This window comes from Protopterus annectens, chromosome 1.part2 (genome assembly GCF_019279795.1).
Source record: "Protopterus annectens isolate FY-2018-M chromosome 1.part2, PAN1.0, whole genome shotgun sequence".
Lineage (NCBI taxonomy): Eukaryota > Metazoa > Chordata > Ceratodontiformes > Protopteridae > Protopterus > Protopterus annectens.
The window spans coordinates 396210895-396232675 of record NC_056727.1 but is presented as its reverse complement, the minus strand read 5'-3'; the positions used below and the strand labels follow the sequence as shown (position 1 = coordinate 396232675).

Here is a 21781-nt window from a genome sequence, read left to right as displayed (position 1 = left end):
CCAAACATTCCTTTTCCATAGCTTTATGATTATTCCCTTAGCTGGAGTCTATGAGTAAGATATAAGACTGGACAATTTTGCCTCTTAGAAGAAATCTGACTAAATGAAGCCTTAATCCATAATTTGAAGCAGCTACCTGCACAATACATTTTTGTGTATAATCAGGGCTGATTCGAGCAGGGGTCAAACTCAAGGCCTCTTTGAGCTTCTGGAATGTCTGATTACAAGCCAGTGTCTGGAAAAGCTTACCTGCTCTGTTTCTTGGGTAAGGTCAGTAGAATACTTCACTGTTCCTAGGAATACCCCTACCATGTTTTTTTTTTATTTTGGTAAGAGAGTAGGTCATGCCTGCAAAACATCTACCTAGGCAGGCTTTTTCCAAATCTTGCTGCTACCCACTTGATGACCGAGTTAAGATATGTTTACGCTTCCTAAATCCCATTTACATGCTGTAATGGTTAACCCTGCCCTCTTCACTCTGCTCAGCATGTTGAATATGTTTCTGTCAAGACTGGCTGTAGAGAGCTGTATCAACTATGTAAGCAAGAGCATTGTCTTCATCCCATACATGATGGCATTTTCCATTGTCTGGGACACTGTTCATCCCAAAGAACAGCTCAATAAATTCTTAAAACCAAACAGTATGACAGAAGCTGACTTCTCCCTGCAGCTGGCATCAAGGGTATCAACTACTAACCCTTAGTCAGGTCAGTAGTAGTTAGTTAGTCCAGCCCAAATGCACCAAAGCTTCATTTCTTCTGAAGATAAGGGAAGCCACTAATTCTGTCTATTTAATTCCCTGTAGTTTACATATTATCTGGTGTTTCCATCCTTTGTTTTGTCAACTGCACTACCAAGGAGCACAGATACTGTTGGATTCTTGTATTATCCAGATATCTAACATTTCCTGAAGTTTTCACAATATGATTTGCTTGACTTATTCTGGCATCTTTTACAAGGCCTGTTTGATTTACTGTTGAGTTTCTTCATTCCCCAAGATGCTCTAACCATCAGGTACATCCCGGCTTGGCAGTGAACATGTCCCCAAACTCTTGCATTACTGCTCATATTTCTTGGATCTGGGTGGGGCTAGCTGCTGTGATAGTACTACCTCATCTACTGAAATAGGATATCAAGCACAGCTAAGGCCTACCTCAAGGTGCCCCTCTGATTTACCTGTAACTCTGTAGAAACTAGGTATCAATGCATCTCTATCATGGTATGGCATAATCACATTAACATGGTATACTTTTTTGTTTCTTCTTCTTCTTGCCAGGAATCACAACAGCAAAAGAACCCTCCCATGCTGCCTGTAGTTTATTATTTGACTGAAATAAACATCACTACCTTTCATGCAGTATATTCTCAGACTCTCATTTACCAGTCATACCAAACCTTTTGTTGCTATTGCACTCACGCTAGGTTCTCCTTTACAAATTCCTTGGAGTTCCTAAGCTTAGACCACAAATTTAACACATACTCCATAACATACCCCTTTTAGCAATTACAGTAATACTGCAATGCTTCATGAATTAAGCCTAGAAGCCTCCTTAACTTGTGGCCACAAAGATACTCAAATGGTAAAAAAAATCTATACATCCCTTGGGCAGATCATTATAAGCAAACAGCATGGAAAATGTACTTATTCCTCTCTTGCTTAAACTAGATGGCAAATGCTTCCTGCATGGTTTTATAAGGAGTTAAACCTTTTCTACCAAACCATTTGTTCGCAGATGGCATAAGGTAATTTGTAATTGCTTTATTTCACACTGTTTTCAAAATCAAGCTAGCATTTCTCACATGAACAAAAACAATACATAAAAAAATTAATGAATTATGTTTGCCACTGTGTTGGTATTTCTTGAGGAAAATCAAACCTGATTAAAACTATTAACAGAACATTTGCCATCTTGTTTACCTCAGCAGAGGACAAGGTTATCACTTCAGGGTAGTTACTATGAATGTCTATCACCATCAAGTTATATCTCTTGCTTATGACTATTATTATTTTAAAAGTTTCTTAATATCAATGACTGTCTTCTGAAATGGTTCCTCAATAACAAGCAACAACACAGTGAAACATACTTCAGTAAACTGTTGTGCATCTATACCCTACTAGCTAGTTAGAAGATATATCTTCAGCTGAGACTAATTCCTGGTCTATTAACCACATTTTCATATCCACCATCAAGCCATTGAGTGCTTGCTTCCTGATGATAATGTCTTCCAAGATTTCAGAAATTGTTTAACATCCAGTCACCCACCTATAAAAGCAAATATTCAGTTCTGCATTGAAGCCATGGACACTGTCATCTTTTCTCCTATGTCTTAGTTTTACCAAAAGCTTTAGCTTTGAGCTTAAAACATTCAAATAAATAGTATTATCCTTTGAACAGTTGAACTATTATCATGAAACATTGAATTAAGACATGCATAGATTTGCCACCAATCACACACACACACACACACACACACACACACACACACACACACACACACACACACACACACACACACACACACACACTCAAATGCCTGAATAAAGCTGTCAAATTCTTCTTCTCCTTATGTTGAGGAAACAGTTAAGTACTGACCTTGCCTTCTAAGGCACAGCTTTCACATCTGTTACTCACATATCTATGGTTAAGACTGAGGATCTCTTTATCATGTTGACAGTTTGCCTCTCTAACTTCTAATTACTTCTGTCTCTCACATTCATTATGTTGACATTCCCTTTCCTCCTAATCGGCTTCAAACATTTAATTCTGCTACTTTGATTTCTATGTGTTTCATCTTAATCTCTAGCCTTGATAGTTCAAGATACATTTTGAGATGAGCTATGGACATACTGATTGGCCTTTTTGCTGCATGTTACATACCTACACCCCCTAACAGTGTGTCTGCATGTACATTAGACTGAGCAACTGCATACATTATATCTATTAAATTTCCATGTTCAAACCAATACTGGGAATATGTTTTAATTACAGTATTTAAATAGTCATGCCACTAACATTTTGGCATATTTTTCAAATCTTATTTACCTCATTCCTAGCTACTCTGACAAAGAAATAAAATAACTGCTGTGCAATATATACCGTTGACCTCCTATCAATATATGAGCGGTGAGTGGTCTTAACAGTATATGGCAATTGTGTATTATTACCTCAGTTATGTCCAACACTTGCCACACCCAAATAGGGTTCACACTGAACAGATAGTGTTATAGACCCTGGCGTCCAAGAATTTCATTCACCTTGCTTTCATCCCAATTCTTTTCATTGCTGGTAACTGAAACTTGGGCAAGATAATTATGGAAACACACAAAGGCATACATGCGCACAGTGGTGCACAATACCCATTTCTGATCTTTATGGTAGACAGTGCTACCAGATAGATCAACCTAACATACCAAGGATGCAGTTATGATCCACACTTAAAACAAGCCAGCTGAAATATACTAAATTTCAAAACTATTGGTAAAACACTAATTCTTTGAAATGGAAAAGCTATCAGTTAATAATATACCAAGTTAACAATTATCATTATTTACTAATATATTAACAACTACCCATACACTTTGAAAATCAAATATAAAAACCTTTACTTGAAATAAAACTATGCAATGCACATTGTGAGATTACAAGTAAAGAAAATATAGCCTTATATATGGAAACATAAAGCAAAGGATTTAAACATTTATTGTGTACTTTCCTCTGACTTTTATGATCATTTAGCAGTTGCAGAAGATTCACAGGCAGTGAATTATAAACATGAGCTCTCGGTTTAAAAAGTCATCTTTATACCCCAAAAATGCAAGGTCTCAATGATGTGTAAGAAGCTACACTTTGAACTTAGAGTTCCAGGTCCTGTTCTGCTGTTGAACTCAGAATTCAAACTGCAGAGTTACTTAGGAAAAGGAAGCTGCTGTCCATTAATGTCAATAGCATTTGAAAGGAAGAGACATCCTTAGGTGAAAAGAAGAGCAATTTTATTCTCAAATGATGCATGATCTGCAGACCTTTATACATTTTAAACTCTACTGCAAGCTTCAGTAAGACTGAATGAAGGAAAAACAAAAGGCATTCTTAATAACAGTGGAATCTTGATGTTCTCTGTACTCTAGAATGATGTTACTGTTTTTAGATACTTGCCTTTCTCAAGAAGAAAAGTTAATGTATTCACTACCCTGTAAAACATACTTCCTCACATTGTTTCTTAACCATGCCTTCATCCAATTATTATACTATGCCAACCTGAGTTTTGTACACCCATTAATCAATAATACTAAAGTACTGACTTTTTTAAATTAGAACATTTCAGTGAAACTGTTATTATTATTTTTCTGGTATACTGTGCCAACCTGAGATTTGTACACCCATTAATCAATAATACTAAAGTACTGACTTTTTTAAATTAGATAATTTCAATGAAATTATTATTATTTTTCTGGACTGACCTAATATTGCAAATACATTATTATGTGGTTTGTTCTGAGCTATATAATATGCTTGAAAGGTTTTATATGATTTAAACACTAGCCTTCAGCTTTGTAGCTGAATACCTTAACCACTAGCCTGCACGGTTTCTAAATTGCTACTATTATACTCTTTGCAGAATATCATCTTGAACCAGAGCAAGATGTGTCCTTTCTCCCTGTCTTGTCACAGAATTTCCTTCACATTCATTAATGACATCTATTGTTTCATATCATCTGAAAATATTTTAATCATGCCTTTTTCCATTTGCTGTTGTTAGTCTGGTAATATATTTTATAATAATATGGTGTGATCAGTCTATTCCAGTCTAACACCAGTATTCCTTTTCTGGTGTCTAGTTTTATATATTTAAGTATATTAATGTTATTGTTTTTTTCTTTAGTGCTTGCTCACAGGTTTCTTCCTGCTCCATTCACCCTTCGTTTCACTTTCTTTCACTACCCTACCCCTATTCCCACCCACCCCCAGTTCAATTACATTTATACTTCTATACACCCCACCCCCTATTACCTACCTCTGACCTCATTTCCTATCCTCTAAACCCACACCCTCCTTATTAACAACCTACCCCACACCCCCTGTATTTTATATATCCCTCCCCTCACACTCTACCATACACACCCACAACACACACATCTCAGTCACTTGCCCGTATAAATACTATGTCTCTTCCTCACTACTAACCATACCATCTTACTCTCTCTCTAACATTATTACTGACATACCTAACATCCCTAAACTCACCTTATCTATCTCCCAACACTACACCAATCACCAAAATACACTCCCTAACTCTAACATCCTACTCTAACATATCTCCAAGCCTTATCCAGCCACACCCTATCTTCCTCTTTACATTCAAACACTTTACTGATAACCTATCCCCATTCAAATTAGAATACAAACCTCAGTCTTATGTGGTACATAAACAACCTTGGCTAACGCCCCCAGTCACTAAATGCATTCTCTCCCTATGTGGAGATATTCACCCAAACCCAGGACCCAGTCTTACAAACCCCATCAGCACTAATTCCCATAAATCGCTACAATTCACCCCTATTAACCTCCAAATTAGGAATAAAATGCCAGAATTTCATGCCTGGATATGCCAAACTAAACCAGACATACTTGCCACTACCGAAACTTGGCTAAAACCATATGTCAAAGACCCTGAATTCCTCCAACCCGGTTACTCCTGCCTCAGAGCAGCTAGACCCCACAAAAAAGGAGGTGACATTGCCCTATTTTTCCCACATAGCCTCTCCATAACCCCCTACACATCTCCTATACCCCAATTCTCAAATGCTGAAATACTAATCACTTTCCAAAACTTAAATAATAAAAAAGCATATGTATTACAACATTATACCTACCCCCAGGAAATAATACCCCACTTCTTGAAGAAATCTTAGCTTGGATCTCCTCTAAAATCAACACCGAAACAATCATACTTGGAGATGTCAAAATAAATTGGCCCAGCCAGGTAAACAACTCCTTGCCCCCAAATATCAATCTCTAAAACTTTACCCAAGTAATCATGGATATAACCAGACCAGCTAAAAATAATACTGGTGGCTCAATCCTAGAATGGATCCTTGTTTCTTACCCCAACAAGTTCTCCAAAACAGGTACCCTTCCCTGCAATATCAGTGACCACAACTCAGCCTATGCCATACGCGAGACATCCCACTACCCAACCAACACCATTATATACTGCGGAAAACTCTTACTAATTTCAACCAAGACACTTTTATTGACAATCTAAAATCTATCAACTGGAACATTCTAAAAACCCTTCCCCTAGATAATGCGGTTGAATTTTTTAATTCAACCTTCCTAAAAGTCCTAAACTATCATGCGCCTCTGTGCCGTAAAAGAGTAAAAACAAAAACCTGTATCTGGCTCTCAAAATGTACCAAGCAGGCAATGGTCATAAGAGACAAAGCCTGGAAAAAATGGCATACATCTACCAATTCCTCTGACCTCCAACAGTACAGGCACCATCACAAAAAAGTCAAAATCCTAGTTATCACTGACAAAAAGAATCATTATATTAAATTGCAGCATAATTTCAAACAAAACCCAAAGCAATTCTGGGCCTCAATATCCACACTATTATACCCTGGCTCAAAAAGTAATCCCTGTCTACACCCTGAAAAAACACCCCTAGAAATTGCCACAATTTTTAATACATACTTTATTGAAACTATAGCCAAACTAACTGCCATATTCCCATCCCTACCCACTCAAACTAACACCACCACCAACTACAACCACCCAAAAGATCCACCCATTACCATATTTTCTCTCTCTCCAATCCCAACATCTACTATAAACAAACTTCTGCTTAAACTGAAACCAGGAAGTAATGCCCCTGACAACCTACCCTGAGAATACCTGAAAATGTCAGCTCCAGCCATCTCCTACCCCATTAGCATACTCCTAAACAGGTCAATACAGGAATACTGTATACCAGCCATCTGGAAGAAAGCCAACATTCTTCCCCTACATAAATGTGGTAATAATATCGATACCTCAAACTTCCGCCCCATAGCTATATTATCCCCAGTCTCTAAAATCTTCGAGAAATGCATATACTTCCAGCTCCAGCAATACCTCTTAGACAACAATCTTCTTTCTTCCGGTCAACATGGTTTCCACCCTGCTCATAGTACCACCACTGCTCTCCTATCCTTTACAAATACTGTTAACCAAGCATGCAATGAAGGAAATTTTGTCTCCTGTCTCTTCCTGGATCTGTCAAAGGCATTCAACACCATTTCCCACTCCCTACTGCTCTCCAAGCTTTCAGTTCTGAACCTGTCCCCACCAACTCTGCTCTGGTTTTCCAACTACCTATCCAATAGAATACAATCCACTAGATGGCTCAAATCTACCTCACTATTCCTTGACACTCCTACAGGAGTTCCTCAAGGATCCATATTAGGGCCTCTGCTTTTCAGTATTTTTATTAACAACTTTCACTATTGTGTTCCTAACAACTCAGTTATTCAATACGCAGACAACTCAACTATAATTTCCTCCTCCAAAACCATACCTGAACTACTCTCATATAGAAAGCTGGATGATAAACAATCATCTTTCACTCAGTCCAAACAAAACCAAACTTCTTCTCTTCCCCCCCCCCCAAAAAAAACTACCATAAATAAACCAGACTTCAACATCTATGCATCAAACAAAACCACCCTAGAAATTGTCACTCACACTAAACTGCTAGGTGTTATTATAGACGATACATTCGATCAGCATGTCCACAATAACATAAAAAGGACCCATCAGAAGCTAGGAACCCTCTATAGGCATAAAAACTTCCTTAACCCAACTACCAAAAAAACCCTTGCCACTACCTTCCTATTACCCTCCTTATTATATGGCGCCCCCCTCCTCATTAACATTCGCACAGCCCTAAAAAATAAAATGGAAACCTGTTACAACAAAATAGCAAAGTTTGCAACAAATGCCACCTACTCTTCCCATCACTGTTCCTCACTGCAAACACTCAAATGGCATGAGCTACCTCAAGACCTCACTCACCAACAACTCTTAATAGCCCATAAAATTATCTATAAACCCCTTGACTGTCCAACCCTTACCTCCACCTTAACTCAGTACCACCCAAACAGGCCACTTAGATCACAAAATAAAACCTTATTACTCGTTCAAAAACCTGCACACCCTGCCGGGCCATACACTCTATTCTTTCAGTATTGCCAAACTCTGGAACTCACTCCCTACATCACTCAGAGCCACCAGTACTGCCAGGACCTTCAAAGATGGCTTCCATTCATATCTAGTTACCCAGTGGCAATGCTCCTGCTCCACACTCCACATTACCTGATCCCTTCCATACTGCCCTATTGTAACCACACCTCATATAACTTTTTTTCCCCTGCTATGTCTGCCAGACTGTTATGATACTCATTTATGCAACTACTTCATAGCCTGTCATTACTGCTATAACTTAAAAAATACACAATGCCTGCATGTTTTTGTTTGCTTTAACCATATTATATTTTATAGCCTCATTCTGTTAACATAACTGTATGCCTGTACCTGTTGTATCGTCCTGTAAACTAACTATTTCTGAACCTGTTGTAAAGAAAAATATTTTCTGTTTATTTGTTGTAAAGAATATATGTTTTGATTAGTTGTTTAATAAATGTCTAGTTGGAGCTTTTCTCCCCAGGTCTCCACTGAAAATGGGCTGACTCCGGCCCAGTGAGCACTCCTGGTAAACAAATGTAAAATAAATAAAATAAAATAAAAAATTAGCAACCAGCCTTAGCTGTCTGATTTTTACCCTTGCAAGCTGCCAGAATAGTCTGACTCCCAAGTACAAAACTAAACCATTCACATGCAGCTGTTATTTGAAGTAATGAATCTAAGTAATGAATCTTTACTTTTATTCTTTCTGAGGTATCTCTAGTTTATGGAACTGGTATGATCTGAGGATATCACATATTAGTCTGGAAGCTTTAACCAGCTAAAAAACTTGGTTTTGTGTAGTCAAGGGTATGTGCTCTATTTATCAACTGTGCGACCGTGAGCAAGTTGCTTATCTAGACAAGTCCTCCAGGTCACTTCAGAAAATGTACACTTGGTGCACTTGTATCCAGTGAGCTTATCCACTTAATAAACTAAACAAAAATTAAAACTGTACATGAAGAACATCTGAAGGAATATAAAAACTTGAAGTGACTATGATAACTGGAAATGTACTTTCATCTTATCCCCCAAGATTTTAAACTGGGAAGACCACTATAAAACTCCCCCAAGTTGTCAGTTCTATTAAAGCATAATAGGAAAAGAATGTAATCATATTAAATGCTGTTGGGGAACAAATATAAAGTTTCATAAGAAATCTACTTCAGGAAAATGAGACACTTATACGTATGAAGGTCTGCTTAACTTGCAAAAAGTTGTTTTAATCCGAAGCCAAACTTACCAGCGTAGTGCATCAAGATTTATTTTCACAATAGAAATTTTAGAGCATCTGTTTCAGAATATTTTGCAAACAGGAGGATATTTTAGGGATGTAATAAAGGAGAAACTCTGAAAGAAAGATATAGACTTGTCCATGCAATAAATGATGAGAACAATCACAGATGGTTTCTGCTAAACAAACCCACATTTAGAAAAAAGAATTTCAAATGGCTCAAGCATGGGAAGCAACTCACAAAAATGTATTAGATTTGCAAGAGTAGGTAAGAATATAGTGCTTTACAATCCATTACAAAAATACAGACTTGACAGATGTAAGAGAAATCTTTAATAGAATACTACAAATATAAGATGAGAAATGTTACAACTCAATGGATAAGGCTTATGGGGTCCAATTCCTGTATCACTGCAATCAATATTTATGTGCTTTCCACCACTGTTATTAGTTAGTATATACATGGAACATGACTTTAAGGGAGTAAAGTAAATGCGCACTGCTGCTTTGGATAAAAGTCATGTGCTGACACACCCAAATGAGCTTCACACTGCACAATGCAACCTTACCAACAGCAATTAAAACTTCAGCAGAATTATTTTGCACATACAATCATTGTCAGAATGGGGTAAATTGTGCTTCTCTAGTACCAACACTCTCCTTCCAAACCTTTAAGGTATGCTGCTACAGTTATACAAAGTAAACAAGATAAGAACATACCCTTAAAATAAACCAACCCTTAAATGTTTAAATTGAAGCAACTAGCTCTGAGCCATTACTCTTCAATGGGAAGATGGCACACAATTATAGGTATGTGTAAAATGAGAAAACACTCAAAACAATAAATACATTCTAAGTACTGAAAGCTGAATGATAACATTATTTGCCTGAAATAAAGCATCTCACTTGAAAAGTAAATATGCAAATGGAAACATCTTACTCAAAGAATGCAAAATGAAAAAAAAAATTAGGCAGTCAGATAATGTTCATAAAATCCCTTTAATATCTAAACTGAAAACCAGAAAATCACCTTAAAAGATATTCTGCACCTCAATGCCTATGACGTTTTAGACTAAAGTAGAACTTTTAGTGTCCTAACAGGTGTTTTTTTGATAAGCAATGTAGCAACAACTGCAGCTTTCCTTATAGGCTTGACTTGAGAGTCAGTCCCTCTGTTTTTACATCTCCAAATAGGATTTGTTTTACATTTTGTTGGACTTTTAGAATCAGTTTTTCTGCTTCCACAGTTACATACTTCTGGTGGAGGTGGAAGAGGGATAGAGTTTCAAGAAGCTAATGTTCAAATAATGGATCATCATCATCATCATGTGAACTAGCCAGAATCTTCATACAGTGTGCATGCAGTATTGCTTCACCTCAATCCTGTAGTTCATTTTACACTGATTAATGCAGTTGTGTGGCATTCTACAAACATTATTTCACAGACTACATTTTAGTGAAAAACTTAAATGCCAAGTACAATGCAGCCTTTTTACTTTTAAACAGTTATTTGCACCCATTTCTAATATGATATGTGTCCAATACAACTAGTACATGTTCATGCATTTTTGTTTGAAATAATGCTAATAGTTCTTAGTTTATTACCATCTCCTCACAGTAATTATGATGTTTGGTAACAATGGGAAGGATTGCAAAATGAGTTTTCAGACAATAGACTGTTAAAAATGTGCCAAATATAAACCAGTTCAAATGACCTCATTTGAAGTCATGCTTTATTTATTAATTTATCAGGAAGGAAACATGGACCACTAGAGCCCCCTTTCAGTCATAACTTTGTTAGAAGAAACTGAAAATAGAAGGAAAAAACAAAGGGCATTATATGGTGTTGTGAAGACTTGACAGAATAATACAGTGTAAGTGTTTTATTACTGATAAGCTGAAACCAGGGTATAAAGCACACATTGCCACATTCACAGCTGGAAATAAATAAACTGTACAGACGAGTAACTGTTTTCACTATCACTGTGATCCACTTAACTTTAAATGGAAGGTGGCACTGATGAGTTCCAGGCACTCTAGATGGAGATCTGCCTGTTTTATTTCAAACTTGCTGTGCATTTGGAGAAGTTTGCCTGAGTCTTGATGAAATCAGAAATATCAGTTCAATGTGGGAATTAAAACCTCTTTAATTGTCACTACCCCAGTTTCTTACATTAGTAAACTTTTGGCAAAGAGCAGCATATGAATCTGTTATAGTTTTATTTATGGCATGTATAAGTCAATTATAAGTACATCCACACTCCAAGACATTTGTAAAATTGGAAATATTGCAAAGTCCTACTACAACAGACAGTGATTTTGAAAGTGATATATGTTCCAAGTAGCCCTCTGTGTATTCTAAACAGCTTTGCTTTTGTTTATTGCAAATTTAATTTTGAGTTCTTAATAGAATATTTCATAAGAAACCTATAAGAGATTGTTATAAAGTTTGTAGACATTATCCTTCATTTTATTGTGTGAGACCCAAATAATCATGCCTGCATATACAATATTATTCATCTTGGTTAAGTTCATTAAAAGAGTTCAGAAACACTGAAAATATTAAAGGGCCTAAGGTTGGCATCTCTGAAACACATTTTCTTACCAGTATTATATCTGATAAACTATGATCAATATTTGCCTTGAACATATGTTTCTCAGATAATTAATGAACTAATTTAGGTCTATGGAGCCAAATCTGTAAATAGCAAATTGTATCATTACCTTGGTGAGATTCATGACAACTCGCACTTTAACTTCAGTTTTATTATATAGTTAAAACACTAATCTCTACAAAAAGATGAAGAAAAACAAAGAACATAATACATTATACAATAAAATAAGATACTAATTACAAAACTGAATTCTATTAAACTGAGGACAGTCTGAGTAAAACCATCAACTATCTAAAAAAAAAAAAAAAAGACTAAAGGAAGCATTACTGCAAACACTTTCACATTTCATCTAGACAATAGAAGACCATGAGAATTTTCAATTCCAAGCCATTAAAAGCAAAGTCTTGCCAATGAAGTTTATCCAAATACAATATACACAAAGCAGTTTGTGTTCAAGTCATACTGAAACAACATCACAAAAAGGCATAAACATATAGGATATTAACAAATGGCACTCAAAATAGTTACCAATCTACAAAAAATCTCCTAAATTACTTTCTTAACAACTTCCATAATAAAAATGACACCAAAATTACCATCTATAGACTTCTACAATTTTTGATGAAATGGCTTTTCAGTCAAATGCACCTTCAGTCATTTGTACCACCTGATATTTCTTCAAATGCACCTTTGTTTAAGTTTCACTGAACCATAATAATTACAAGTTACTAACTTGAAATGCAGGTGTATTAGTATGGCAACATTGCATGCAGTATTGATTTTGCTCATTTTCCCAGAAACAGATTCTTTCCATTTCAGCCCTGTACACCTGTATGGTATAATCAGAAACCAATGTCTCCACATCTACTATACAGATTTGATACCCTTACTTAGCTAACATCACTTGCTCCTTATTTGGAAATGCCTGACAGTTTTCACAGTCTTTCACTCCCATCTATCTATATAATCCACTTTAAGTTTGATAACTTATCTAATTTTCTTACCATCTTAATGCTTGACCAAAATAACTCCACCTAATTTTTCCTGTTAGGCCTTCTCTCATCTGTTAAAGGCTTTTTCCTGATGAAGACTAAAGCTCCTTAATTTCCCCCCTCTCCATACACATATCTTCTGCACCATTTAATTTTCCTTTGGTTCTCAAAGTACACCACAGCTTCCTCCTCTTTTCTTCAGTTTGTGTCACCTCTGAATCTTCATCATTCCCTTTTCTACAGATCTGCCTAATATATCCCTTGTATATTACAATGATGTTTTCTTTGCATCTAACTATTAAACACATTCTTTCTGTAGTGAACCTACCAAGCAAAGACCATATAGAGAATATACACCTTTATTTTTAAGTTATAATGTGATATTCTTCATCATGACATAGGCAAATAAATTGCAGAAAAGCAGACACTGACACAATTATTAGTATAATCCTAGTGTCAGAAAACCATATGGGTGTGTATAATCATTTTGTTTACATTTCAACATTTCCTGGATTACATTTTGCCACTCTTCAAGTTGGACAAAATCAGTCCTGTCCTGCAGAAAAACTGCAATTTACTCTTCTGTGAATATCTGTGGTAGCCATTAGCATTCATGAGTCACCTGCTCTGTCTGCAGACAGACATCCACTGCCCCATCTGTAACCTCACTGTGCCTTTTTTCCAGCCCAGTTAATGGGAATAATTGTTTGCTGAATACACCTTTTCTTCAGACTCCCTGTAATAAACGTAAAATATGTAGGCAGCTACGGACCACTAGGTCCATCCAGTTTGCCTCTTATCTAGCCTCTTTACAGGATAGGCTGCATTTTGATTTTTAAAATCTTGCTTTTTCCCAACCTTATTAGATATATTTTGCATTTATTCTGTGCATTCTTTAATACCACCATACTTTTTTTAATTCTACAGTCTCCCTAGGAGGACTGTTTTGTGTACTTACAAATTATCTGTAGAAAAGAGTAATTTTTCACATCACCCAAAGCATCACTCCTCTGTATTCTGATTGTTCCCTTGTATTTTTGCATAGTTTTTCTACCCATTATGAATTAATTTGGTTTATGAATATTTTACTGCAGTGCATTCATTCAGAACCAGTTGCTCAAATGGAGCTTTTGTATATCAGAAATTGTAACTTTGTCCGAGGTTTTGTGGCTTTCAAGTTAGTTAAAATTAAGACAATACAGTGAGAATATCTGTATGCATACAGTGTTTGTGGTATTTCACCATCCCACAACAATAAATATTTAAGGTCAAATGCTCCATTTAATTGTCTGGTTGCCACCAAAGACACTTTGGTAACAAAGTATCAGATGACTATACTATATTTTGCCACCCTCATACACTTTATTATTAAATTTCTACAAATGCTCTACTGTATCTTTTAAAATAATACTTCCTGACTTAAACCTACCAATATCATAATGCTACTCTCCCCCAAAGATACTCTTAGGTTCCCTATGGCTACAAATTATTGTTTTCTACAACACTCTACAGTTCATAAATTGAAATACTTAATTTTCCTTTTTCTTGTCTTGCCATGTTAGGACCTTGCAACAATGCTGAAAACACAATAATTTCCTCCACTCTCATGGAGTTTTCTAGGATAACCCTCATTTTAGTCTTCCTGTATCCTCCTTTGTCCTGTTTCAGATTATTAATATTTGTGTCTGCATGGGTACATATTTGTGCACAGCTTCATCTTCTAGAAAACAGGTTCATTAGTACTTGTACAGCTTTACACAGCATCAGTCTAGGTGCCCGTTTGAACTATGCCAAAGGTCCATAACAAAAGTAAGAATGATAAATTCATCCACAAATAACTAAGTCTTCTCTTGAGGTACATATTACTGTAAGATCATTTTTATTGCCCTCATTTGCACAGTCTCTGTTATATCAGTGCCCATTGCTTCACTCATTTCAAACCTCCATCCACTGTGCTGTTTTCCTGGGTCCTGCACTGAGTATTTCATTGCTTACCTCTGTCCTTTTCCACATCTCATTCTTTTATATCCTGTGCACTTTGCTGGGGTGCCTCATTGATCACTATTGCTATTATTATAATCTGCCTGATCTTTTACTTTTGGTCTAGACTTTTCACTTCACATTCAGCTTGTTTTCCAGCTTTCCAAACTGTTCAGAATAATATAGACTTACTTTCTGACCTGTGGTGTGAACCCAATGCCATCAACATATAAATCAACTGGCATTATTGCATTCTAAAACATTTTCTTTGTTGTTACTAGGAAGTGCAACATTGTGATAATCAGAAGCCTCAATCAGAAGAATCATGTTGTCCCCTGCAGTAAAGATGTAAATGCTCCCAACAACACATTTTCCCTAGATTGTATAAATGCCATAGTGACACAGTGGATAGCATTGCAGGATAGCTTGGTTCTTCAGTTTAGCTCACAACTGAAGTGCCTTCTTTGAGGACTATGCACATCCTCCCTGCGTACATGTGGCTTTTTGCTGGGGGATACCATTTGCTCTCCTATGGTAAAGATTCAGTAGTTGTCCAAACTCTCCCATAGGTGTGTGTGTGTGTGTGTGTGTGTGTGTGTGTGTGTGTGTGTGTGCCTGGCAATCTATCCAGAATTATTTTCTCTGATTTGTGCCCAATAAGTGTCAGGATAGGTTCCTGCTGCCCGATGACCATTAAATCAATAAACAAATATCTGAAGAATGAAAGAAAATTAATGAATATTACAAATGCCACATCTGTTCACATTCAGAAAGGGTCTTGTGCCCAGTTAGACTGACCCAGTCTACAAAATCTAGCAAGTAAAGTAACACTTACAGTGGACTCCTGCTTTCTTTAAATGTTCACCAGCATCCCCTCTTAATCCCCTCAGCTTTATTTCTGGAGTACCTGAGAATATCTTGGCATCTTTTCTTGCAGACTGTGTCATGTTTTTTTCTCACTGCAGTCTCCCTCTACTCCACATCTTTTACAATGCTAAAACAAAAATCGATACCTCACATCTTCACGTTATGACCTCTTAAATCATAACCTTTTGTGACTACATTTTCTGTGTCTCCCACCCAAAAACATACCTGCCACTTTTTAAATGTTTCCTTAGCCTCTACATGCTTTGTTTTGTTACCATCATAATAGTGCCCATTAAATATCTCCAATTCTGATTTCCAGCTCTCTAAGCGTCTCCTCCATTTCTTTTATGCATGATGACTGACTGGTACACCTCTCCACTGGACAGCTTTAGACTCTTTACGTAGTTTCATCGGATCCACACATTTATTCTGAGCCTATCAGTGTTGCAGTCACTAAAATGCAAACAAACTTGTTGCCTTATGAGACACTGCTATGTAGTTAATGAATATCAGTTGTAATACTGTCTTATCACCATTAAATTATTTCACTAATTACCTATCAAAAGCAGTTTAGTTCACATGATCTCATGTTTTACAGATGAAGTCCCACTACCTGATATCCTTGTCCACCTATGACATGCTCCAATTTCCTAGAAGCAATGCCTACATCTCAGCTTGAGTTTCAGGTACATTTTCTTGTACAGATGATTATCTATTATTTATTTATTTTATTTTATTTTACATTTGTTTACTGGGAAAGTCATTTTCAGCAGAGGCCTGGGGAGAAAAGCTCCACAAAATGTACAATAGACTAAAGTTTACATGAGAACATTATTACAAGGACACAATAGACTAAAACTTACATGAGAACATCATTACAATGACAAAGCTGATATGATATGTAAAAAAAGAATCTTATACAATAGTTTAAGGAGAAAATTTTGAAAACATTTTTTTTTAGAGTCTACAAGCATAGATTTTACAGTGTGAGTAGAATGCAAGGGAGACAAAGTATTTGGTCAGGTTTATAGTGCCATTAAATAGGAGTGGAAACAGAAATTTAGTTATAAACAGAGATGAATAGAATAAATGAATGATTATGCTCAGGTAGAAGGCTCAAGGGACAGCAAGAATCAGTTTAATGAAGAAAAATCCAAGGACATTATAGGTACTATTAATTTACTTATCCTGAATGCAAGATCAGGAAATAACTACTGAGCTAATGGCTATATATGTCCATGCTTCAAGACTCTCATATTTTTCCTATTTCTGTTTCTTAGTTTGAATTTCAGTTAGTGTTAAGCACTGTTTGAAATAAAGGCAATTAACTCATCTCACTCCAAAGCTTAAAATATTGTATCACTTTATTCCATCTTTGTGTTTTCTTAATGGTTTCCTCTAGCGTTATTAGTGGAGTATGCACAATAAGAAAGAAAAAGAAAAGTATGCACAATGCTTGCACAATCTCCTTTTCTCAGTGAAGAAGTATGTGGTGGGTATAAACTGCCTGAATCTGCAAGCTCTTAGCATTTTGCATTAATTATTCTAAATCTGTGCCAAGGAGCTTTTAAACCCTCTAGTGGCAGAAAGACACAATTTGAAAAGATGCATTGGTGTTGATTCTGCTTAAGGTATTCATATATTTTTCTCTTTCCCATAAAGTACATCATACAGTGTTTTGACTCCCACATCCATCCACAACCCCTTTTATAAGTTAATAGGTTGGTACTAGGCTATTGGCCCCTAGGGCCTATACAAGCCTAGCCATAACAATTCCCTGGATATTTCTTCCCACAATATTTACTTCCCTGGACCCCTGTCTAGCAGGGCGACTGACGTGATCCCCAAGGTGAATTTCCTATCTCCCATCCAATTGTCAAGGTTCCTTTTGAAGAGGGCCAAGGAGGTGCTCTGCTTGACATGTATGGGCAGTCTATTCCAGAGTATGGGGGGGTCTCTGGGTCAGGAACCTATCCCTCCAGCATGTTTTGCTCATTGTGATGACAAGGTTTAGATCTCTGGAACGTGTGGCTCTGAGGGATTGAGATTTCTTTAAGTGGAACATGTCCAACAGCTCAAGGTTTGGCATGGCCTTGTATGTTAAGCAGAGATCACCTCTGAGTAGACGATATGCCACAGAGTATAGCTGGAGTTTTTTTAGACTGTCAGCATAGGGCATCTGCTTTAGGCCTGTGATTCTTTTAGTGAGGTATTTCTGCGGCCTTTCCAGCTGTTGCAGATGTCTTGTGAGGTACATACCAAATGGGGCATTGTACTCTATAATGGGTCTAATGAGGGATGAGTACAGTGTGACAGTGACCTCCTTTTTTCTGAATGAAAAGCCCTTAGTGATGAGGTGTGCCACATAGAAGGATTTCCTGACTGTTGTGGGGATGTGGTTATCGAAGGTGAGACCACTGTCCACCTGTGTCCCTAAGCCTGTCATCACACTTTCAGTGTTTAGTGTACTGCCACCTATGTGGTAATTCATGGGTACAGGTTTTTTTCCAAAGGGGAAAACTATACATTTCTTGGCATTGAGCTTGAGCTCATGGCTCTGGCACCAAGCATCTGTTTCTGTAAGGCCCTTTTGTAGAATATCCACATCATTTGTGGATTCAGTAATAGCTCCCAGTTTGCAGTCATCTGCGAACTTTGTTAGCCAGAGTCCCTTAGTGTTGACCTGTACTTCAGAGAAGTAGATACCAAACAAGAGCGGTCCCAGGACTGAACCCTGATGTACTCCACTTGTCACTTGTCTGGAGCTGGATTTGGAGTCGGCTACTTTTACAGTGTGGGTTCTGTCAGTAAGCCAGTTGGCAACCCATCGAGTGACATAGGGATTTATGCCCAGATTAGTAAGTTTATCTATGATTCCAGAGTGGGGGATGGTGTCAAAGGCCTTGGTGAGGTCCAAATAGGCTGTGTGGACCGCCTTACCCTCCCATTTTTGCACATAAGGTTGGGGTATCAATGTGCTGACCTCTTTTGCCTAGTTTAAATGACTTCCCTTTCTTGGCTGCACTGTTGCGCTAAGAGGATTCAAGCAGGCCAAATGCAATAGTGCTTGAGATGCTGGAGCACTGGACAACTAGTGCTAAAATCCTGGCACTCACTCACAAGAGTTACTGCTTGAAGGCACCTAACCTGCTCCTCTTGTTGTTATCAGTCAAAGACTGGTTGGATTTAGTTAGAGGAGGGCAAAGAACATGTGAGTGTCTGTAGGCCATGGCAAGGGCAGATTTTGGAGAAGGATGCTTTAGCCAATGCCAGACATCTGAATCGAAGTGCTGCTACTTATACCACACTCCTTCATATTGTGCATATTTCCTGAACAAAACAGACACTCGCAGCACCAGTCCTGGCTGGTGATATGGTGACTGCAGGACATACCTCTCAACCTTTTAGAGCAAGAAATCTGGACAAAGCCATAAATAAAAGTGGGACAAAGGCCCAAAAATAGGGACATTTTTAAATACTGCTCTTACAAACCTAGAGAGTTGATAAAATAACAGATTTTGCATTAGCATGAATATTCTGAAGGAAAGAAGTCTGAAACTCAACTGTCATTATTTTCTAATGTCAGTCTTTAATGATTTACCACAAATTTGTCAGAAAACCACAGTTTTGTGAAAAATGGACCAAAAATGTGAGACCAACATCTGGACATTCTGCAAACATCTGTACAGTTGACAGATATGCTGTAGGAACAGTTTGAAGGAAAATTTAGGCATCATTGATTGTGGGAACAATCAATGACATGCATTAATGTCAACAACTGAACTGTGTGAGTGAAAGAAATAAAATTAGTAGTGCAAATGCTGGGTGCACCCACATAGCCTGGTCCATAACATTGTGGTATGCACTGGTAAGGGGGACACACTCATCTGTAACTGCAGGAGGTAAATATTTCAAATAATATGCTCAGCTGACAATACTACAAGAGGAAATTCCAATAGTAATGAACTGTAGAAGGCCTTTCTAGATAGGTAATTAGGCCATGTTTAAGATGTGGATTTAAATTACAAAATGAAAGATATTTGGGCTACAGAAAAATGTTGGCATGTTTATTTATTTATTTACATATTTATTTATATATTTTATTTTTTCATTTGTTAACTAACTCAGTTAGGTACACTGATCTAAAGACCCTTTCAGGAATGGCCTCAACTTATTCTGGCTGCAACAAAAGCAAAATGCAAATAAACACATTAAAATAGAGAAACACAAAATGTGGACACCAGCACAAATGCCAAAACAACACCAAAAAGGAGAAAATCCACTTAAGAGAAGCGGGTAGGCAACTTCATAAGGGAAACCAAAAACTAACACTCGATCATGAAATTGAATTATTAGCCATGTGTACTATAAGGGTAATGGTTGGAATTAGAATTTATTCTGATGAAGTCTGATTTGATTTTGGATGAAAAGCTGTGGTGAATTTGGAGCTTAAATAAACAGCTGCAGTTTTAGGATCAAGTGCTCGTTTTTTGGTTTCCCTTCTGGAGTTGGCTACTCACGTCTCTTAAACATGTTAAAATACAGAAACTGTACATTATTTACACATTTCAATATTTTGGCAAAATGCAGATGTACTTTTAGCCTATTTATATAAAGGAAAGCGAAAGAAACATTAAAATATAGAAAGAGTAGTATACATCTGTTACACAGTTGGAGTTAAGTGAACAACATGAAAGTCAACCACAGAGAAGTGCTCAATTAGTGATTTTAATATTAAAATATTCAGAAGTATAGATACAAATGAAAGTATCAGACAGTGCCTGAAGTAGACACAGATATGTTAAACATATATGAAAAGGATTATGGGAATGCAAGTTAAGAAGCAAATGAGACAGCATAAGTGCAATATATAACAGAACTGAGGGATAGTGTGTCGTGTATCAAGCAAAGAAATGCAGTGGTTCCTGCCTTGGCAGGAAGGAAGATATACCTGATAGTCGAGAATGAGGTAAAAGTAGGTTTTGACATGGTCAAATAGAACCTGATGACCCATATAAAGGTTAGGGGCAGGGGAACAATGGACATGGGTATCAATAAAAGACAAGTATAACTTTCATATTCATGATGTTGATTAAGGAACTGATACTATGCTAGTTTTAAGAAGGTGGTTGTCAGCTTACATATAGACTCACAATTCTGACATCTTCAGTAAAGTGTACACATTTTCAACACGCTCACTTTAATAGCCAAAGTAATGAGGTATTGTTGTTATAATTTTGAACTACTGTTGGCGTATTATTATAGTACATGATTTGCAAAATGAGTTCAATACAGCAGACTTAGAGAATGCTATTAACATAGAGCAAGAGAGAGGTTTTTAAATTTTATGTTAACATTTTGAGATAATGATGTCAATCTCAATATAATTGCAGTAACAGAGAGGGATGGGAGAGAGCCAGTTTATTTACTTATGTATGTATGCATGCATTCATTTATTTTCTTTGTTGGCTGTGAACATCTGTCTGGGCCTTGTCATATGCAAAGAAAAGCTCTGTAAAGAATTCAAGAGCAAAATATAGCACATTTAAGTTATACATCCATCCATCCATTTCCGATTAATCAAGTCATCATTTAACAAGGCCACATGGATATTGGAGCCTGTCCTGACAACTAATAGGCCCAAGGCATTGAAACCTATTCTGGACTGGGTTCTTATCTATTGCAGAACACAATCAAACACTGCATGCACACCTACAGGCAGTTTGGAGAAATCCATTTTGCAGGTCTTTGGCAACAACTGGAGAAAACCCATGTGGATACAAAGAGGATATGCAGAGTCCACAAATAAGGCACCCCAGCCATGAACTGAACTGAGAAACCTCTTGCTGTGAGGCAACAGCTCAACTCACC

General features: G+C 37.0%; 1 protein-coding gene across 1 annotated transcript in view; it reads right to left on the bottom strand.

The window, feature by feature from the left end:
* The window catches only part of PLCB4 (phospholipase C beta 4), a 1792792-nt gene that overhangs the window by 836026 nt on the left and 934985 nt on the right, over positions 1–21781 (bottom strand). The window lies entirely within an intron of this gene.